Raw genomic sequence first — 23,347 nt, forward strand, 5'->3', positions numbered from 1 at the left:
TTCTCTCTCTCTCTCTCTCTCTCTCTCTCTCTCTCTCTCTCTCTCTCTCTCTCTCTCTCAGATTTAATCAAGTGCTAATTAATTCTGCTAGGATTGTGCTTAAAAGAGGAAGCATTTGGAATCCCCACCCCAAATCTCTAGGAGAAAGAAGCGACTGACCTGAGGGAGCCTCAGGGAGCGGAAAGAACATGGGGTTTAGATTCTGACACCTGGTTCAAATTCTACCTCTACTCGTGGCTCTGTGAGCATGAGGCAGTTAAGAGTTTTTAAGCCTCCAGTTCCTCCATCTGGGTTAATGATAATACTACACCTCAGGAGTTATCTCCAGATTAGCAAAAGATTGTCTCTGAGAAGCTTTCTCTGACTCCATTTCAAAGAGAATTTATGTCCTTCTCCTTTTTACACCCAGTGGTCTATGTATACCTTACCCGCTGCACAGATTTAAAATTACCAGGTTATTTATATTTTCCTCTGTGCTACTATAAGCTCCTAAGATCAAGGAATGTCTCAGTGATGGTTGTCTTCCATTGCAAAGCACACTGAAAGACATAAATGTTGCTAATGCATAAATACTTAGTATAAACAATATCTCACTGTTCCAGGCATTTTGCAACCTCTAATAAAAGATAGCAGTTATTACATGGAACTTCTAAAAGGTTGATCTGTTACCCCTGTCAGAATTAAAATTCAGAAATGGACTAACACAAACTTTTATACATTGGAACAGACATTGTATAATCCATATGAATCAAAAATTTAAGCTTCTATTTATGAAAAGTTGATTTCTTGATAACATAATACTATGTTTATAGAAAGTAAAGGGTTTATTTTTCCTTCTATTTCATAAACTCTCACTGGCTTTAAAGATTGTAATATTGTACATTATAAAACTACCTTGATGTAATTTGATGGTAATGGAAATACAATAACGCTTCAACAAATATGGTCAGAAGAATTATTTTGTAATTTCCCTCACAGAAGAAAAGACAGATTTAGAGCTACTGACAGAGAAAAAAAATGCTTCAGGCTTATAGCTGTTCAGCAGAGAGCCAAGAATAGCTAACCCTCCTTCAGAAATGCTATAGATTGAAGCTGAGATGACCCCGGTACAAGACTAATACAAAAGATGTACAGTGGAAATGATGGAGGCCAGCTGTTTAATTAGCAAGAATTATGCTGTCCTTTGTATTCCCAAAACTAATTATTACATAAACTCTACAGAAGACCAGTCTACAATGGCATTTAGAGGAGACACTGTGTCCTGGAAAGGTACTTGTGACAAAGGCAAGTGTTATGTGCACCTCCCTTCTAAACTGCGTTCCAACAATCTGACCACATTAGCTGTCTTCCAGCTCTGTGTCACAGTGATGAACAGTGTGTCACAGAATGGCACAGTGATGCTGGTCACCATTTGCCAAAGCAGTAAGTGGCTTCAAAGTCTACTATAGAAATGGCCTTAAGTATCATCAAGCCTCCTTCATATAATTTGTTTATTGTCACACATGAAATGAGATTTAGCAATTAGCCAATTCATTTGGACAAGTAAGTAAGAAAATAATGTTTTAAAGCCTGATGTAGATTTCTAAAATTTGAGTTATCTAATGTTTTATTAAAACCAATCAAAGAGATCCAATAGTTATCAAATTTCCACCTGTTTTTGCCAATTTTTCAGTAACTTATCTTTCTTTTTCTAAACCTGTCATGATTTTTTAAAAATCATGTGAAAATGTATGTGATAGAAGTCCTAATCTCTAGATATCCTAAGTATAAGTGCTTCAATCTAGCTTTTAGAACTCTAACATCAAGTTTAAAAAAAAAATTACCCAGGCCAAAAGTTGATTTTACAGTGGCAAGATATCAAATGTAAACTGGGATTTACTCAGTAAACTATGTATTCAGACAACAAACATCTGAAGACCTAATACAGGACAGATACTGAGCTCTGGAAATAGATATGAGCCCTTCATTGTATGGCTCAGCCAGACTGAAATAAATGTAGCATAATGTGTTAAATCACATTCCCAACACATGTTTATTTCTTTGTAAAAGTCAGTGTTTTAATGTTACTATTGTCAGTGTTTTAAAGAAGAAATTTCTTCTTTCCTTTTTCATTAAGTCCCATTACATCTTACATTGCATTACGGAGAATGAAAAATGACTGACTAGATTTAGATTCTTGAAATTGTTTCTTTTTTTTTTTTTTTTTGGATAAAAATAGCTGTAATGGAGCTTTAGTGAAATATGCACAAAACATTCTAATCATTTTATTGTAATATTTTTGGCTTAAACAGTGATGCATCTGATGTGGACTTTTCTGATAAGTAAATGATATTTTAACAACATACTAACTGTGGAGAAAAAAGCCCTATTCTTCAGTGATGTGATATCTTATTGGATGGAATTAACATCCCTTACCACATAATTTTCTATCATCTTTTAATATATACTCAATACGACAAATCAAAAGGGAAGGTAAAATCTAATCAAAAAAGGATTATTCACTTCTTACAATCAAGTTGTCTTCTCTGAAATTCACAGTTCCTTCTAGTGGAGTCAACTGGTTCTGAGTAAAGAGGATGTTCTATCTTACCTTAAGAGCCTTCAAAGGGACTTTGAAAATCCAGATTTTCTTATCTTTCTCTTTGAAGACTGAGAGTGGCACACTGTCCTGGAGTTTTGCATGACAATTTTGTACCTGCCGAAATTTAAACTCAGTTTGATAATTTTCTCAACCAATCACTGTTTAGGATCCCTGATATGGGGTTTTAAAGTGTCACTGTGTCTATGAAGCACATAATAACTCCCTACTTCCTCATTGCTGATATGTATTTGCTCACTGAACCGTTTGGTTCCAAGGGGACTAGACTTACTTTCACTTAATTAAATAGCTTCTGGAAGGCTGTTTCGCATCTTAAATATAGAGAATCAGTGTGATATATCTGAAAAGAGCCACTTAAACTCTGTCACCCTGACATTTCTTGTCTTGCTAAGGTTGGCAATCTAAGAAAACTCTAGGTTTCTTTAGTAAATATGACTGCCTATTTAAGACCCCTATCATTCCTGAGGTAGGTATTAAAGTTTCTGTGCTGTAATTCAAAAAACTGTCCACATGCAACAGTCTTGACTTCGCCCAAGGGATCTTTAACAATCTATAAACAGTAACACTCATGAAACCTCTCTGATCTAACTTAAACAGTGGCATGAAACTTAAAGTCTATCAATTTAGTATTCAAACTAAATTTTTAAAATAGATATTCCAAAGATTAAAACTTAGCTATCTTGAAGTACAAATGTGCATACAGACAACAGATTCAGCTTTCAGTCTTCTCTTAGTTATCTGTCAGCTATGCAGGGCAAAACAGAAAACCAGTTTGTATTTCTACCAAAAAATGTTGGTACATGAACTCACTATTGTCTTGGATCCTGGGTACACATTATAATGCAGGTAATTTCTAAATCATGTCTCCAGTTTTTGAGTTCAAAATTTGACAATCTATGTCTCTCTGTGTATTTGTTCAGAATATTCAGGAATATTTTTGTATGCACTGTGTTACAGTATTGAGACTTGTGAGACACATAAGATCACTAATACTATACCACTACTCTATAGTGTTATCTCCAGAATTTTACATGGAAATAAATCCGTATTATATATACATTACATACATATGTAATATTGTAAATAAATATAGGTAAAGACAGCTATCATGAAGCTGGGGAGCACTAAGCCCCATGTCATGCCCTGCACTTCCCAGACTAACAAACAATACAGTCAGGATGGCTAAAGGTGACCCCAAGAAACCAGAGGTCAAGATGTCTGCTTATGCCTTCTTTGTGCAGACTTGCAGAGAAGAACTTAAGAAGAAAAATCCAGAAGTCCCTGTCAATTTTGCAGAATTTTCCAAGAAGTTCTCTGAGAGGTGGAAGGCAATGTCTGGGAAAGAAAAATCTAAATCTGATGAAATGGCAGAGGTGAATAAAGTACGCTATGATCAGGAAATGAAGGATTATGGACCAGCTAAGGGAGGCAAGAAGAAAAAGGACATCAATGCCCCCAAAAGACCACCATCTGGATTCTTCCTGTTCTGTTCAGAACTCTGCCCCAAGACCAATTCCACATATCCTGGTATCTCCATTGGAGATGTGACAAAAAAAGCTAGGTGAAATGTGGAATAACTTAGGTGACAGCGAAAAGCAGCCATACATCACTAAGGCTGCAAAGCTGAAGGAGAATATGAGAAGGATGTTGCTGCCTGTAAGTCTAAAGGAAAGTTTGATGGCACAAAGGGTCCTGCTAAAGTTGCCCAGAAAAAGGTTGAAGAGGAGGAGGAAGAAGAGGAGGAGGAGGTGGAGGAGAAGAATGAATAAAAAACTGTTTATCTGTCTCCTTGTGAATACCTTAGAGTAGGGGAGTGCAGTGATTGACACATCTTATTTGAGATGTGTCTGTTATTTTCATTAGGTTCAGTTATAGAATTTGATCACAATCATACTGTAGTCTCTCAAATGCTCTAGAAATTATCAGTGGTTGACATGAAGTGGCCCTAGGTGTCCACAGCACCCTGAACTGTATCAAAGTTGTACATATTTCCAAACATTTTTACAATGAAAAGGCAATGAAAAGTGTTTTCCTCACTGTGCACTTTGTTGTTGGTGTGACGAGGCATTTGAAGATGTTTCTGGCATTTCTTTTTTAATTTGTAAGGTGCTGTTAACTATATGGTTATTGGCTAGAAATCCTCAGTTATCAACTGTAGGTATTTATAGTCTGTAAAAAGAAAAAACAACCCAGAAAAACTCTTCATGCTCCTTGCTGGCGTTGAGGCATGGGGGAAGATGCCTTTTGGAGGGGCCATAGCTCAGGGTGTGCACTGTGAGGCTGGACCCATTGACACTGCAGTGAGCATCATGTTGTCTTATTTTTATACATAGTGACATAACATTCTGCTGCCTTTCTTAGTTATGGAAAAAGGGGGGGTCAGCTGGCATGAGAAGTGTTTGAATTTTTTTAAGTTAAGTACAATAAATTTTAATTTTTTTTCAAACAAACTGTAGAACTCTTCATTGTCAAGCAAAATCACTGCATCAATGAAAGTTCAGAACCTTCTGTACTTAAACACAATTTTCAAAGTTATGTTTTCTTTTGTATGTTTAGAATGCTGAAATGCTTTTAACGTTAAACAGTATTACATTTAAAAATAAATTATACACACACACACATATATACATACATACACACACACACACACACACACATTTGTGGAAGTAAGGTTGAAAGGAAACAAAATTTTAAGAAGACTCAAGTTACTCATGAGAGCGACACCACCACCCACATGTAAACACTGGTAGAGGTTGGTGAACTGAACCCACCTTTCTTTTCCTTAATTTAAATTAACCCAAATTATAATCAGAGATTTCAATAGCTCTATCTTAATGCCTGATAAAGAGAAAATCAGTGTAGATATTCAAGATTTAAACAGAAGTATTAACCAACTTGATCTAATTAACTTTTTACAGAACACCAATAACGGCAAAATAAACATTCTTTGCAAGAATGTTGGTGGAACATTTATAAAAATATACCATATTCTGGGCTTGAAAATAAATCTCAATAAACATAAAAGGATTTAAGTAATACAAAGTAAGCTGACCAACCAGTATCTAATTTAATTAGAAATCAATAACAAAAAGAACTCTAGAAAGCCCCATGTATTTTGAAGATAAATTGCATACTTCGAAATAGCCAGTAAGTAGAGAATCCTAAAGGGAAATTCAAAATATACTGAATGGACTGAAAATAAAAACACAGCATCTCAAAATTTGTGTGATGTGACTAAAGCAATACTTAGTAGTAAGTGACTATCTGTAAAAGAAAAGGACTTTAGCTTCCACCCTAGGAAACTAGAAAAAGAAGAAAAACATGAAAAAAAGTATAATAAAGGAAATTTTAAACTCAGAAGTGAAATTAAATAGAAAATATAACAACAGTAGAGAAAAATCAATGAAGCCAAAAACTATTTTTTGAAAAGTTGAATAAAATTGAGAAGACTTTATACAGATTAATCAAGGAAATAAAGGTTAGCTGCAAATTAGCAATATCAGGAAAGAGAGTGATGACAGCACATTGGATTCTATGAACATTTTATCAATAGTCTATAAACTACAATAAGGGAATACTGTGAGCAACTTTATGCTAATAAATTAGCAACTTAGATGAGATGGATAGATACCTTGAAACACCAAAACTCCCTCAAAAATAGAAAATAGCTTGTATTGCCTATATCTATTAAAGAAATTAAATGCATATTAAAAACCTTCCCACCAAGAAAACTTTAGGTTCAAATGGTTTCTCTGGCAAGTCCATGGCACATTTCAGAAAGATATTGTATACCAGTTGTACCCAAACTCTTTCAGAAAATGGAAAGGGAAAAAATACTTCACCACTCTTTCTTTGACAACAGACTTACTCTGATAACAAATCCAAAGACATTAGAAGAAAATACTGCTTGACAAATACCCATCATAAATAGCAATGCAAAAATATTAAAGAAAATTTTAGTGAATCACATAAAAATAACACATTAAAAAAGATAATTCATGATGAGCTAGTGAAATTTATTCTCAGTGTGAAAGATGAGTTTAACATTTAAATATCAATCAACATAATTCATAATATTAACAACTAAAACAGAAAACCAAGTGACCTCAACAGGCACAGATAAAGCATTTAAAAAAAAATCCAACAACCATTTCTGATTTAAAAATAAATAAACAAAAGAAATTATGTATAATTGCAACAAGTGAAATATGATAAATTTAAAGACTTAAACACTGAAAAAAAATTACAAATGTTGCTGAAGAAATTAAAGATTGCCCAAATAAATTCAGATATATACTATGATAATGGGTTGAAAGACTCAATATTGTTAAAATGTCAAATCTCACAAAATTTATCTGTAAGTTTAATATAGTGCCAGTAAAAATCAATTAAGAAATTTAGAAATTGATTCCAAAATTCATATGGAATAGCAAAGGAATAGAATAGAGAAGGCAATCTGTTAAAAGAAAAAAAACAGTTCATTTGGTTAAATTAGGCTTACCCAATTAATCCTGTAAAGTCAAGTAATCAGTAAACTTAACAGGTACCAAAACCCCTTTGTCATATAATGGGACAAAATGGAGGAAATATCTTTTCCTGTTTACAGGTGCCACTCATACTGAAAACAAAAGGGATTATATAAGGGTGAGAGTTATTAGGGGTTTTCTTAAAATTCTACATATCACACCAATTAATCTATATTGACGTAAAATAGATAAGTGGTTAGCTGGGGTTAAAGGGGATGGATAACAGAAAGAAATTACCAGGAGCCATGAGGAAAGTTGGATGGATATTTTTCTGAGTTCTAATTGTGGTGATGGTTTTATGGCTAAACACATATGTCAAACATACCAGAGTACATACTTTAAATGTGTTGAATTTGTTGTGTTCAATTATACCTCAATAAAAAATGTTATGGAAAAAATAAAGGAATGAGACTATTTTTGCCTGACCCATTTCCAATCCTATAAATTGATAAGTAAAAGCTAAGGCTTTAATAAAGCATTTCCAAAAAGAAACATAAACCCCAATTTATTGTGGAAACTGAACAATTAATTAAGATTTAGATAGAGATTCAGAAATCTACATCAACTTGGTAACTACATTAGTTGTATATAAAACCTTAATTTGAAGTGTTACTCTATTTTTTCCAAGATTTTTTTTTAATTTTTTTGTTCTAATTTGTTGTGCATGATAGTATAATGCATTTATACATTCTGATAAATTATACATAAATGGAGTATAATTTCTCATTTTTCTTATTGTGAATTAGTGTCTGCATATCAGAAAAAAACATTTGGCCTTTGGTTTTTTGGGTTTGGCTTATTTCACTTAGCATGATATTCTCCAACTCCATTCATTTACCAGCAAATGCCATAAGTTCTTATTTAAAGCTGAGTAATATTCCATTGTGTATATATCTATATAGAGATATATACGCCACATTTCCTTCATGCATTCATCTGTTGAAAGGCATCTAGGTTAGTTCCATAGTTTAGCTATTGTGAGTTGAGCTGCTATAAACATTGATGTGACCGCATCACTGTAGTATTCTGATTTTAGTCCTTTGAGTATAAACTGAGGAGTGGGATATCTGGGTCAAATGGTGGTTCCACTTCAAGTTTTCTGAGGAATCACCATACTGCTTTCTAGAGTTGTTGCACCAATTTGAGGTCCCACCAGAAATGTATGAGTGTATATTTTTCCCCACATCCTCACCAATATTTGTTGTTGCTTGTATTCTTGATAATTGCTGTTCTGATTGGAGTGAGATGAAATCTTAGAGTTGTTTTGATTTGCATTTCTCTAATTGCTAGAGTTGATGAACATTTCTTCTTACGTTCATTGATCGATTGCATTTCTTCTTCTGTGAAGTGCCTGTTCAGTTCTTTAGCCCATTTATTGATTGGGTTATTTGTTTTTTTGGTGTTAAATTTTTTTAGTTCTTTGCATAGCCTAGAGATAAATGCTTTATCTGAGGTGCACATGGTAAAGATTTTCTCCCAATCTGTAGGCTCTCTCTTCACGTTATTGACTGTTTCCTTTGCTGAAAAGAAGCTTTTTAGTTTGAATCCATCCCATTTATTGATTCTTGATTTAACTTCTTGTGCTTTAGGGTCTTGTTAAGGAAGTCTGATCCTAGGCCAACATGGTGAAGATTGGGATCTACTTGTTCTTCTAGTAGTCACAGAGTCTCTGTTCTAGTGCCTAAATCTTTGATCCACTTTGAGTTTCATTCAGGGTGAGGGATAAAGGTTTAATTTCATTTTGTTACATGTGGCTTTCCATTTTTCCCAGCATCATTTGTTTAATAGGCTATCTTTTCTCCAAAGAATTTTTTTGGCACCTTTGTCTAGTATGAGATAACTGTATTTATGTGGGTTTGTCTCTGTCTTCTATTCTGTCTACATTGATCTACATGTCTGTTTTGGTGCCAATATCATGCTTTTTTTATTACTATAGCTCTGTAATATAGCTTGAGATTTGGCAATGTGATGCCTTCTGCTTCACTTTTCTTGCTAAGGATTGCTTTGGCTAATCTGGGTCTCTTATTTTTCCAAATGAATTTCATAATTGCTTTTTCTAGTTCTATGAAGAATATCATCAGGATTTTAATAGGAATTACATTAAATTTGTATAGCACTTTTGGTAGGATGGCCATTTTGACAATATTAATTCTGCCTATCCAAGAGCATGGGAGGTCTTTCTATCTTCTAAAGTCTCTACAATTTCTTTCTTTAGTTTTCTATAGTTTTCACTGTAGAGGTCTTTCACCTCTTTTGTTAAATTGATACCCAAGTATTTTTTTTTTGAGGTTATTGTAAATAGAATAGTTTTCTTTATTTCTTTTTCAGTGGATTCATTACTGATTTATAGGAATGTGTTTGATTTATGGGTATTGATTTTATATCCTGCTACTTTGCTGAATTCATTTATTAGTTCTAGAAGTTTTTGGTGAAATTTTTTGGATCTTCTAAATGGAGCATCATATCATAGGCAAATAGTGTTAGTATTTAGTAACTACATTAGTTGTATAAAAATCCTTAATTAGGAATGTTACTCTATTTTTAAAGAAAGTTTGTGCAATTAAACAACCTAGTGAGTATTCTATTGCCATGATTTTAAACCGTCTGCCTTCTTATTTTCTTAAATTTGGATAAACAGTAGCTGAGCCAAATGTCAAAACTAAGGCAAGGGTAGCAATAACAGCATAGCCACAGAGAGAATGGTCCAACTAAAATTATTTTAAGTTAGCATAATACTTGTTTACCAACCAGCAGAAGAAATTTGAGTAGGGGTTCTCTGCATAGGCAGATTTACAACATCCTTGCCAGTCATCTTTGATTGTTAAAAATTTAAGACAAAACCTTCAAGTCAATTGACCTATATTGGATTAATGCCAGTGCAATTTATAAAATAGATACAATATTAATTTGGGGAATAAGATTAGCATTTAATCGGTGGTCTTTGAGTAAAGCAGACTGCCCTCCAAAACATGATTTGGCCTAAGCCAACCTGCTAAAAGGCCTGAATAAAACAAAAGACTGAGCTCCCAGTTCATGAGGAATTTTCCAACAAAAAGCCTTGAACTTGAACCACAGCATCAGCTCTTCCCTTCTTGCCAGCCTACCCATTTATCCACCGGTTTTGGACTTGTGAGACTCAATAACAAAGTGACACAATTCCTTAAATAAATCTCTCTGTAGATCTGTACACACATGCACACACACGCACACACACACACTCCCTATTGGTTCTGTTTCTCTTGAGAACCCAGACTAATATATTCACCAAGTCCCAGTCTTATGTTTGTCACAAATTTTCTTACGAGTACTGGCAAAGCAATACCTTTTAAATAAGACCTCAAAACTTGGACAAGTTATTTTATCCAATATGATAAGTAAACTACTAATCTTCAGTGAAAGAAGTTTAATAGCTCTCACTCTTACTCTCCTAATGGGTGTTGACCCTTATAATAGTCTCACTTGCCTCCAGTCTCTGTTTCTCTCTCCCCCCATGGATGCTAGAAAGTTCTTTCTAAAACATAAACCTAGTCATGTCACTCTTCTGATTCAAATTTTTCAGTGTCCCTTTAGTCCAGCCTCAGTTCAGGCCACTCCCCTTGGAAAACACTTGGGGCCAGAAGCACTACCTGGGCTGAGAAGATCAGAGAACCATAGGCCTGAGATACTGGTTGCCAGGCATCATACATATACAAGACTCGTCCTATATTGAACAGTTTTCAATGCATCTTCTATTGACTTTGTCAGGATACCCTAAATGTCCTGTATTCAGCTTTTTTCAATCATTATAAGAGTTGGCAATGCTCCACCACAGTAATTACTGCTTAAGTCTCTTAATGACAGCACTAGCTAAAAATTATACCTCCACAAATATGAACCTGGACAGTTCCATAGGATCCCTCTTGCAGGTTCCACTGAGAGAAGACCTTTTGAAAGGAGTGGTCGAGAATTAAAATACTTTTTTTCATATTCAAGAAAGATTATTCCCTGGCTTGTGAAAAGGTAGTCCCCAGCAACTAGTTTTGTGGTGTGATAAACATGTTCTAAAAATCTACCAATCATTCACAACCTCCAATAATTATGTTTCTGATGGTTAGCAAATCAAAGGCTTGAGCCTTTTGAAAGTCAGTCAATCGTGACAATTCAAAGCATCTAGACAACAGCCAATCAGAAAGTGCCTCACTCCAGTGACCACACTAAACATCTGAAGGTCCATTCATCAGTGAACACTCTCTCTTCTAAAAGTCTACCAATCCCTGAACACCTGGCCTCCCAAAACATTAATTAGACAAGATTATGCCTTACAGGTCTGCCTTGTGGATAATGGGGAAATTCACATTTTTTACATCAGATACTAAGTTCAATTTACTGATAGTTCACAGGTTTGCAACACTTTCAACAGTTCAGCCCTGTCTATGATTAGCTGTGAGTTCTGACCTGTAAGTGGTATACTATTGCAGCTGTGAGGTTATAAAACTAAGTCTTGTCTTTTCTAGCAGTTGTTGCTCTTTATCAGTTTTAATTTGCATATATTTGCACCACAAAGTGCCAAATCATAAAAATAAGTTTTGTGTTAAATTTTCTGAGCAGTAGACATTTATTAAATAAAGGAAAATCCTCTGGAAACTTTTTGCACAGATCCTAATTGTTCATTTGCTACAAAAAAAAAATGGGTGGAATGTCAGATAAAAATAGCATGTAATAACTAAACATAAGAGATACATGGTATCAAAAGTACAATAAAATAATAAATTTTTAAGAACAATTCAGATGAGGAAGATAAAATAATCACAGCAGAAAGTGTGATTGCCTCTGTTTTAGTCCATTGAGGCTACTATAACAAAATACCATAAACTAGGTGGCTTATGAACAATGGGAATTTATTTCTTATAGTTCTAGAAGTTGTAAAGTTCCAAGATCAAGGCATAGGCAGATTCAATGTCTGGGGAGGGCCTACTCCCTTGTGGATGGTATCTTCTTGCTGTATCTTGATGGTATCTTCTCACGTGGTGGAAAATTCTTGGGACCTCTTTTAAAAGATCCCTAAACTCATTCATGACCTAAGGGCTCCCATCTCTTAATGCTATTGCTGGTCATTAGGTTCTTGCATACAAACTTTAGCAGGGTGGGGCAAACATTCGGACCACAGCAACCTTCCACAAAGGATTCCATCAGTCTTTTAGTTCAAAAGACTATTTGAATATGCAATAACAGAAGTATTTCTGATTTCAAAATTGCAAGCAATTTTCAAGTGCCAGGATGAAACATACTATAGTATAATGATTTAAGCCAGGCATTAGGTGTGCCTATAATCCCAGAAGCTTGGGAGGCTTAGGCAGGAGGAAGGCAAGTTCAAAGTCATCCTCAGCAATTTATCTAGAATTTAATGAGACCCTGTCGCAAATTTAAAAAATAAAATAAAAAGGACTGGAGATCTGAATCAGCACCCCTGGGTTCAATCCCCAGTAAAATAAAGAAAAAGAAAAAAGAAAAAAAAAAAGAAAGAAAAGAAAGACAATAATTTTAAAAATAGTAGTTCAATTTGCTATCTCAGAGCTTACCAAATATCTAATGCCTTTGTTTTTCATGATGTAACTAAAGATGTAAGTGATTTTATTGCTTTTGTAATATTTTTCTTACAAAAAAGGAACACTTACCAAACTATGTAAGTAAAATCTCTTTCAGAAGGAAGTTGAGGGAAAGAAAGCAAAATGTTTTTGCAGAGACTCCTATTGTTGAGTTATAAACTAAGAGAAGAATTGGTAATAATATAAACAGAAATATTGTTGGATGTTTGCATGAAAATGCAATGTTGATTCAAAGTTGAGGCCAAACATGAATGGGAAATTTTGGCTGTTCAGCCATATTCTGAATAATGCTGCCAAAAGCATCTAATGTTCTTTCTATTGACATTGAAGTCATTGCTATTAAATTGTTCTTCTACTTCAGCATTTATACTTTTCAAACTGAGTCACTAAAATATTTTTGAAATTTTGTGGAATTCATCTTTCTTCTATTCCCTTGCATTCAGAAACCTATCATTTCTCTTCAACAAAAGCATTTGAGAGAATCCTGCATTTATTTGAAGCACTTAAATTATATTTTAATTCTAAAGAAGTCTCCAGAAATTTTTATTGACTTTTTAAATTATCCATTGAAGAAGTTATTTATTTCTTGATCATGAGTTTCAATGTTTCCTTAACATTATTATTGTGCAAATTTGAAGAGGATCAAAGGTTGTTAGTACTCTAATCCTTAAGGATAAGTGTTGAATATATTAAAAAGAATTGCAGAAAAAAATTTCCCTTTAAGTTTCAAGTTTGGAGAAACATTACTGAAGAAAGGAAAAGAAATCTCCACTTGAAATGGATAATTATTGCAGTTCCTGTCATGACCATCATGTGAGATGAAGTATTTGAATCTTTTGATTCCTTGGAAGGATTTGATTCATATGAATGCTACTGAACACTCTAAGAATGGGAACAAAGGGAACTGTTATGCGTTGTAAAAAAAGGAATAACATTGACAACAATGCTCTTGCCAGTGAAAACATTTTAAAAAGTTATCTATCAAGAGATGCAATGTTAACCTGAAGAATAGTAAACCCAGTTTTGTCATGAAACAGGATTATGTGCTACAACAAATCAAATTTGAAGAGGGATTTCTTGGTTTGTTAACTTTTTGCCAATAGATGTTCAGTGCCCTAGTTTATAACACTGGTGTTGAGTGTGTGTGTGTGTGTGTGTGTGTGTGTGTGTATGTGTGTTTCATTAAAGCATGCTCATTGAACAAAAAAAGAGATTAAAAGAGTTGAATGTGACCAACATAGAAATTTTGTTCCATTGTAAATGAAACATAGGCTGTAATTATAAGACATTTTATAAGTGAATTTTGCAAAACAAATAACTGTAAGGAGAGTCAAGTCATCAGGGAAACATGATTAAAGAAACAATTTTGTAAATTATTTATAATTTATTTCAGATAAACATTTATTTTAGTATACATATGCCCCATATAGTTTTATTTTATCTCAATGTACATAAGTACAGACTATTAAACGTCTCTCAAATTTTATTGGGCATTCTGTATGGATATTTTGTTTGTTTGGTTGGTTGGTTTAAATTTGGTGACCTGATATTGGGTTCTGTTAGTGATATAAGGCTGCTTTCCAGGTAGACATCAGGTGATTTTTCTTTGCAGGAAAGACAATTAAAGATCTGAAGAAAGACCATGGTTTTGCACTGGCACAAGTGTCAGTTGGCCTCACTGGGCTGCAGGGAATCCCAGATCGTATATCCTACCACCTCCTATACCACATCTAAGGACAAAACCAAGGTGGGGCCAGACCATGACTGTTAAATAGGGCTGTCACAACAAAACTTTCTCCAAACCTGAGCAGCAATTCCATGTTGTAACAGAACTCTTCTAAGCCCACTCTATCACACTTTGCAACCCTTCACTTAGCAAGTATATAATGAAAAAATAGTGCTAGCTTCCATGATGGATGCAGGTCAAACATAAAAATGTACCTTGCCCTTGCTGTTAAGAAAACCATTCTGAAAATCATTTGTGACATTTCTGCTGATTACCTAATATGAGATAAATTTTTCATAGCTCCAAGTATCTTTTTTATTTTATTTACATATTATCTGTTTATAAACATTGATGTATGTACACACTAAAAACCATAAATCATTCTGCTCTTAACTATGGTGACCAATAACTAACCACAGCTTTAAGAGGAAAGACATTAAAAGAAAGTAAATTAATATCAAACATTCTCTCGCTGCCTTTCTACTGGCATTTAATATATCACAGTCTAAACACAAATACGAAATCAGGGTTCCTACAGCAATTAGAACAATTCTTTTTTATACTTCTTCCAAATCTAGAAGGTTATCACACATACACAAAGAAAATCATAATGCATAATGAATTTTAGGCAAAGAAAATGACTTTAAAAAATTGGATAAAAATGGAAACATTATAAGTGTTTTCCAATTTCCTTTTTTAATCATAAGCCACAGTAACAAATGTATTTTATATCACAATCTGATATTATGTATGTGTAGATGCATAAAAATATTCATACAAACAATCCTCATTATTCACAGAATCCATATTTATAACTTTTTCTGCTTACTAATATTTTCTTGTAATCCCAAAATACTTGCAGTGATTTCATGGCTAATCAAGAACATGCTCATGCACAGAGCAACAAAAAAATTGAGTTGCCTTACATGGACATTCCCAACTAAAGTTAAATAAGGTAACACTCAAGCTTCTTGTTTCAGTTCTGCTCTAATAAGCAAGTGACCCTTTTGAGATGCTTTAGTCAGAATTTCATCGCTGTGACCAAAAGTCCTTACCAGAACAACATAGAGGAGTAACAGTTTATTGGGGGCCCATAGTTTCAAAGTTCTCAGTTCACAGATGGCCAATTCCATTGGTCTGGGCCTGAGAAGAGGCAGAACATCAAGGTGGAAGGGTGTGGTGGAGAAAAGCACCTCAGGACACGGCATCAGAGAGCAGAACAAAGAAACCTCTGTTCACCAGGGACAAAATATAAACACCTAAGGCACACCCCCAACAATCTACCTCCTCCAGCCACATTTTAGTACCCTCAGCTACCATCCAGTTAATCCCCGTCTGTGGATTAATCCACTGATTGTATTACAATTCTCATCATCTACTCATTTTACCTCTGAATATTCTTTCATTGTCTCACACATGAGCTTTTGGGGAACACCTCATATGTAAACCATAACCTGAGGCTTATTTAATGTCATGTTTTGTGTATTTTGGGACTTTTTTTGGTGATTTTACTAACTAAAAAGGACCCCCTACTTACTCTCCACTGTTCCAAAGTACAAGAAGGCTATGATGAGCCTCATGGAGAAGTGGGTGTGTTAGGTTAGCTCCACTTTGTCATGAGTCACAGTACGGTTGGTGGGAGTTCAGTATTAATGAATCGACAACATACATTAAATAGAAGGCCTTTAAACAAAACACACTTGAAGCACAGATATGTATTGATCTGGTGATAAAAATGTCATGACCAGAGACTGGCAAGAACCTAAACTTGTATTTCCTCTAGGAGCAATTATTCAGTATTCACTAATTCAGTGTTCAAGGTACCTTTATAAAATATAATTACCTCAACAAGAAGAATAGACTCTGTGTGTGTTCATATCAAAAATAGTATTTGTGAAACTATACTATACATGACACACTTTAATATTTTGTTATGTCTATTTTTTAATGCTAATTATCATGTTACTTACATTGGTTTTATGACCCACCAAAAGGGCATGATGGGCAATTAGAAAATATGGAGATGCTCCAGCATGGAAGGAAAAACAGTTTTTCTCATATGAGCTAATAAAAACAAAATTAGAAGTTTAATGGAAAAATAATGAACCAAGTTAAACGACTGGCTTCTTTAAAAATCCAAACAGTGGTAGCAGTAGATTCTTAGGTTCTTGTGGTTTTTCATCCTCTTAGATGTCATGTTACTTTCTATTTTCCTGTTGAATATGTAGCAACTATAACTGAACATCATTTCTCTTTCTGACATTTGAGACAGCTCATAATCTATAAAAGAAGAAATAAGAGACATTTGGTTAGCAGTCAATTTTGAGGCAATGGGGCCAGAAAACTCATTGAAAAACAACTGGGTATTTGTTCCTTACAAGCTAGACCAGATTGACTATTTTACATTTCAGCAAATATTTGGTTGAAATGGTTCTGTGTAGGCTACTGATTTGAAGGGATAATGACAGGATTGCCCAGGCTACATCCTCTTAGGTATTGGCCTATTGGGGCATTTGGTTGCAATTCATCAGTTCTGGTATAATGAAGAATTTCTGTCATGGTTATTAATTTTTTGTTAATAAGATAGCAGGGAATAAGCTAGGATAGGCCAGACTATACAACCAAAATAAATAAACCCACAAATTTTAGTGGCTAAGTACAGTAGAGGCTTACTGCTGCTCATGTCGCAATTCCATGCACACCAGGAAATTCTCCTCTAGACAGAGACCCAGGCCATTTCCATCTTGTTCTTCAACCATCTTGCAGCTCCATGGCCACTTTGGTATTACCTGACTAGAAAATAGGGAGGGAAAGCTACAACTCATAAAATGCTCTATCTCTTAGGGATCTGGTCTGAAAGTTTCTCATTACTTTCATCACATTCCGCTGGTCTGAACCCAGTCATGGAATCCTCTCAATATCAAGGGAAGTTGGGAACTGTGAGGAGCACTCAGATATGGGAGAGCACTAGGAGCCACAGGGAGAAAAGGTTCCCCAGCCTATATAGTGATCAGCACATTTATGCAGAACACCTGCATCTTGGTCAAATAGATGTGGCCTGAGACTACTTTTAGATAGCTCTATAACATTGTAGAATTCTTTATTATAAATGTTATTGTTTTTGTTTTTATACAAATATTTGATGTCCCTTTAAAGCTGCCTTAAATATGGAGATTAGGTTGAAGATAGGAAGCAGGCCCAAAATATGGGTTACTATTCCATATAGTTCATAATACCTTGAATTTATGGTTTTTTATGATGTTACTTCTAGATAATTTGTATCTTAATCACCTCGATTCAAACTGCTAAATCTAAATGCATTAAAATGCAGACTCAAGGAAACTAGTGCTGACCTATTAAATCAGAATTTATCTTGGTGGAGCCCAGGAATCTGCATTTAAAAGTATTTCTTATGTGCACTAATTTTTGAACTGCTGCCCAACAAGAAGAACCGAAATACCTTCCACTTAGAAGCTAAGTCTGTTTGTGATTACAAAAGAATCACAGATCTAAGAGCCAATTTCAACCATCTTTTTCAAATGAGGAAAGTCAGCGTAGAAAATTCTAGGATTGAAAATTGTCATGATGTTGGCTGGAACCAATGATGACAGAGCCAGAATGATCAAAGCCAGAAAAAGAAGAAAGCAGAATAGAATTAGCTTGGAGACTAAAACTGTGCAAAACTTTATTTTTCAGGTGTGTGTGTGTGTGTGTGTGTGTGTGTGTGTGTGTGTGTGTGTGTGCTCATCTCTACCACTTCCTTTCCCATCTCATTGTCTAATTTAACACTCCTCTGATATCATCTAAGAGTCTATTAAACAAACCGGCCTCCCAGCCGGCCTTTATGCTAACGATGTAATAGCATCCTCTCCACAGGGCTCCGGTGAGGATTCAGTAAGATAATACAGGTGAAGTAATTAACCCAGTTCCTGACACCCAGAGGACTAAATCAATGCCAACAATTATCAGAAGTTGACATCACCACTGACAGACCCATAGTATGGGTGCTAAAATAATCCCACAGGGAGTCCGGAAATTGAAGCCCTGATAGATCATTACCCAAGGAAGATCATGCATGGATGATCCAGGTTGTCCTGATGGATACATCATGGCATCCAACAGGAAGTGAGTTAGGAATGCCAGGCCACCCAAGTTCACCCTGCCCCATAAAGGATTGCCAGGGTAAATAAGACATAGCCCAACTCCACCATTACTACCACCCAAGACGCCCACACAGAGGTTTGAAGCCTAATGTAAATCAGCAGCTAATTTGCCTATATTTGCCTCTTATAGACATGGTCTCCAAGTGTCCTCAAACAACAAACCACCCATCAGTTCAGAAAATGACAGGGTTCAATTTTAAAGGGTCTATCTGCCCCCTCACAGGGATGTGGTCAGGAAGAGAGAGAGAAGGGGGAAAAAAAAAGAAGAAGAGGAGAAGAAGAAGGGAGAAAAGACCTCAAATGCCTTAAGGCCACAGAAAGAATCAGGTTACAATGTTTTGCATGTGCTGTGATGAATTTAAATAAGCAAGGCTAACAAGGACAACACCCCCTTTAATTTTGGTATGCAAGGTCAGAGCACAGCACAAAAGAGGACTATGGATGGCATTGAAAAGGTTTCTTCCCAAGTATTAGTGGAAGAGACATAGTAAGTGGAAAATATCATTCTGATTTTCAAACTATAGGTCATAATCCATTAATGGATCATGATATCAAGTTTAGCTCATTTTTAGGAATATAATGCAACTAAAGAACAGAATAGAACAGAGCTTCTGACATAGTAAGGATATTTTTTAAAGGTTTGTCTAGGTTTGACTATGTATTGGGGTCATGATGTAACTTTAAACAGTGGATTGTAGTGAAAAAAGTTTGAAAACTAGTGTAGTAGCAGAGAGTTCACTACTATAGAAGCACAGAGAATTTGAATCTTTTCTGTTTCACGGTTATTTTGAGACTTGCAGCAAGCTTCGATTTCTTCAAATTTAGACTTGGATTAAATACCTACAAGAATTCTGAGAAAATAAGCTGGATTTATGTCTGCAAACCCCTTTAAACACACTCGCTGCCACAAAATAGTCACCTAATAAATGTGTTTCCTTCTCCAATCCACTTAGGATGTTATGTATATAAATAGAAGTTCCCTGGTCTTGTTTCAGTTTGAAATAAATAAATAACTGCCCACTCTGAAATTGTCTGATTTAATAAAATGATCATTCCTGAACACATCAGAGAGATTCTCATTAAAATGTACTATAAACCCCAGTGATAGTTTTCTTTTCTAATTCTTTAATTAAACTTTTTGTTTTGAGATAATTATGGAATTATATGCAGTTTTGAGAAATAATACAGAGGCCTGGTGTGGTGGCCTGTAATCCCAGTGACTAGGAAGACTAAGGCAGGAGAATTGCTAGTTCAAAGCCAGCCTCAACAACTTAGTGAGGCCCTAAGAAACTTGGCGAGATTCTGTCTCTAAATAAAATATTTTTAAAAGGCCTGGGGATGTGGTTCACTGGTTAAACGCCCCTGGGTTCAATCTCTGGTACAAAAATAGAAAGGAAAAGAAATAAGAGCTCCTGTGTACCTTTCACTCATTTTCCCTCCCAGGGTAACATTCTGCAAACTATAATACAGTATCTCAACTAGGATATTGACTTTGCTTCACTCCACCAATCTTTCAGATTTAGGTTTCTTTGTAGTTGCCAACTGTGATTGATTAGTAAGGGCTAATCAGAGTTCAAGTTCCCAGACTGCTTTGAGTCCTGCTTCAGAGAAAACAAATGTTTCAAGCAATTAGCAATATTTTCCACTGGCCCATGATTGAAAGCATAGACACACATTTGCTACCAATATGCTAACTCTGAAGTAAGTGAACAAAATGCTCTCAGTTTTAAATTAAAATTTAGAGCTAGTGCTTAACAATGTGTAGTTTCTCGTTTTCTATTTAATACAGTTTGTCCTCCATATCTGTGGGTTCCATACCCATGGATTCAACCAATATTTCAAAAGATATTTGAAAAATGTAATCTGTAACAAAATGTACAGACTTCATCTCATTTGTTCCTAAGCAGTATGGTACAACAAATATTTGCCTATGTTCATATTGTATTAGACATTACAAGTAACCTAGAGATGATTAAAGTATATATGAAGAGGTACTTAGACTGTATGTGAATCCTATGCCATGTTATATAAAGAACTTAAGCATCTGTTTTCGTCAACATTTTTGCTGCTACAACTAAAAGATTTGACCGGAACAATTTTAAAGGAGGAAAAGTTTAGTTGAGGGCTCACAGTTTCAGAGGTCTTAGTCCGTAGAAGTCCATTCCTTGAAACTCAAGGTGAGGCTGAATATCAGGCGGGGAGAGTGTGGTGGAAGGAAGCAGCTTGTGTTGTGAAGAGGAAGTAAAGAGAGAAAGAGACTCCATGCTCCACATACAAAAAATGTACCCCAGAGCCACACCCCCAATTAACCACTTCCTCCAGCTACACCCCACCTGCCTCCAGTTACCACTCAGTTAATCCCATCAGGGCTTAAATCACTAACTGGATTAAGACTCTCACAACCCCGTCACTTCTCTGAACCTTCTTGCATTGTCTCACACATGAACTTTTCGGGGACACCTTACAACCAAACTGTAATAGCATCCTTAGATCTTTATGTCCATGGGAGGTCCTACAACCAATCCCACTGTGGATACTGAGGGATGACGATATAAGTGTTTTAAAATACAAAGATCCAAAGAAAGGGTCCAAAGTTATCTATCTCTGTGTTGGGAAACTAAGAAGTTCAAATGTATACATAGGTAGATAATCTACTCCCTACAGAGGGCAGAAGCCTTCATAATCAACCACAATATTATTTTCAACATCTTTAAGTAATTGAATTATTTTCATGTTGAGTGTCTGTCGCGAGCAGCAGAGAGGCGAGTGACTAGAATTTGGTTCCAAACAAGTTGGCTTTATTTGATACATTCGGGATAATACAAATCTTAATATTCCTAATATCACACATCAATCAAATCGTATGGCAAATAAACACACCTCAATCAAATAGTCCAAAGTCCTCTCTGCCTTGTCGGTATCTTAGAGAGAAGATGACGGCTGGTCTCGGAACTTCCTCCGGCCGATGGTCTAGGAATCGAGGACAAGCAGGCTCCGCTGGTTGTGAAGCCGACAGAGCAGCGGAGTCTTGGCAGTCTCCACCGATGATCGGTGGGGCTCCGGAACCTGGCTGACGTGTATTTGTCAGGAGCTGGGCTGAGCCGAGGAGCTGCCTGAGAGGGGAGTTTATATACCCTTCTTCTTGGCTTGTTTCCAATTCTGGTCCAGATGATGTCTTATCTCCCTGGTGCGGCGCTCTGGTGACACGTCTTTTTGGCTTGCCGTCCACTAGGGGCTTGCCATTTATTCGTCAGACATCCAAGTCTGCTCCTTTCAGTGTCTGAATTATTGCTTCATGCTAAAGGACTAAAGCAACCTTAAATAGGACTGACAGTTATATTTTTCTACCCACTTTATATGAAATCATAAGATTCTTCAATTTAATCGAAAGATGATTAAAAGAATTTGGGTGGAAATCTGATTTAAATGAATTTTTCCTCAAAAATCTTTTTGATGTATGCTTAACTATAAGATACTGGTTATAGGAGTTATTGACTTCAGAGAATAGAAATTTTATATTGGACCGCCTCACAACAAATAAGCTAAATAGTTGCTTTTGACGATTTAAGATTTATTATTGAAGAACCATTTGATATAATGGAAATGGCATAGAACTTTGGTTAATTTTGTCACTGTAACTTGCTATCTTAAATTAAGAGAACGCCTCAGCACTTGGTATTAAGTTTTAGGTAAAAGTTAACTGTGATAACGATGATGATGATGACAATGATGTTTTCCCTTTTCCTATAGAATAGGCAATGCAAAAATGTCCTGGAGTCCAGCTCTGACATGATTTACGAAGTTGATAGAACGGGGTGAATGTCCACAGTGTTATTTTCCAATTATCAGACTCTATGTACCTTCCTTCAACCCCTATTGTGGCGGGCAGAACCAGGGCCCAGGGTTACGCCACGTGCATCCGAAGATGGCGACTGGCAGAGAGCAAAGGGCGTTCTGAATATGCATGGAGAAAGGCAGAACACGTTTAAAATTGGCTGTATGATAATCAGTTCAGCCGCCTAGCACGTGGACAGATATACTTTGTATGTATGCTCCAGCGAGTGACTGCTTGACCTTTAACAGGATTGGATGGACATATCTGGTTACAATTGCTTATGCATCAGACTGCTTATATATTGAGGGTGTTATTGGAATAAAGAAGAAGCTGCTTCATGAACTTCTAAAGAGTACGGTGTCTTCTGTCCCACTGGTTGGGGCCATAAGCACGAGGACCAGCGGTTTTCCCCAAGCGGTTTTTGGTAAGCAAAAAGAAGCCACCAGGAGCCACTTGAAGCAGTGCTGTCGGCAAGCAGCCGCGGTTTTCTGCACCCCATCTCTGCTGCCATCTCCAGAGCTTTAGGGAATTGCCCAACACTACTGGGACTACAGCCCTTTATTCTGGTGTGGGGTGATGACAGCAGCAGGCTGGCAGAAAGAGTAGAGGTGGATCCCCAACCCATGGACAGGGAAACCACAGCAAATCACACCCATGCGTGCACGCGCGCACACACACGAGACTACCAAACCAAAGAAATATGCCCTGCAAGTTAATGATTTCTACCTAAAATTAAAACTGTCAAAGTTAGAACACATAAATCAGTATCTCAGTGATGCATGTAGTCAAATAGATATTAATTTTCCACAAATGGAACTAATTCGCAGACCTCTCTTTTCCACAGAGCACCTTCTCACTGATGTCAAAGGATGTGCTCTCTATGGAAGTGACAGATGAGGCAAGGATCAGCCCC

General features: G+C 35.9%; 1 pseudogene across 1 annotated transcript; it reads left to right on the forward strand.

Annotated features, from left to right (window-relative positions):
* The first annotated feature begins 3,756 nt into the window (after positions 1-3,756).
* Positions 3,757-4,368, forward strand: LOC306669810 (high mobility group protein B3-like; annotated as a pseudogene). The gene has a single exon. The product of its transcript is annotated as a high mobility group protein B3-like (transcript).
* Positions 4,369-23,347: the final 18,979 nt, after the last annotated feature.

The sequence above is a fragment of the Sciurus vulgaris genome (assembly GCF_902686455.1).
Source record: "Sciurus vulgaris genome assembly, chromosome: 9".
NCBI lineage: Eukaryota > Metazoa > Chordata > Mammalia > Rodentia > Sciuridae > Sciurus > Sciurus vulgaris.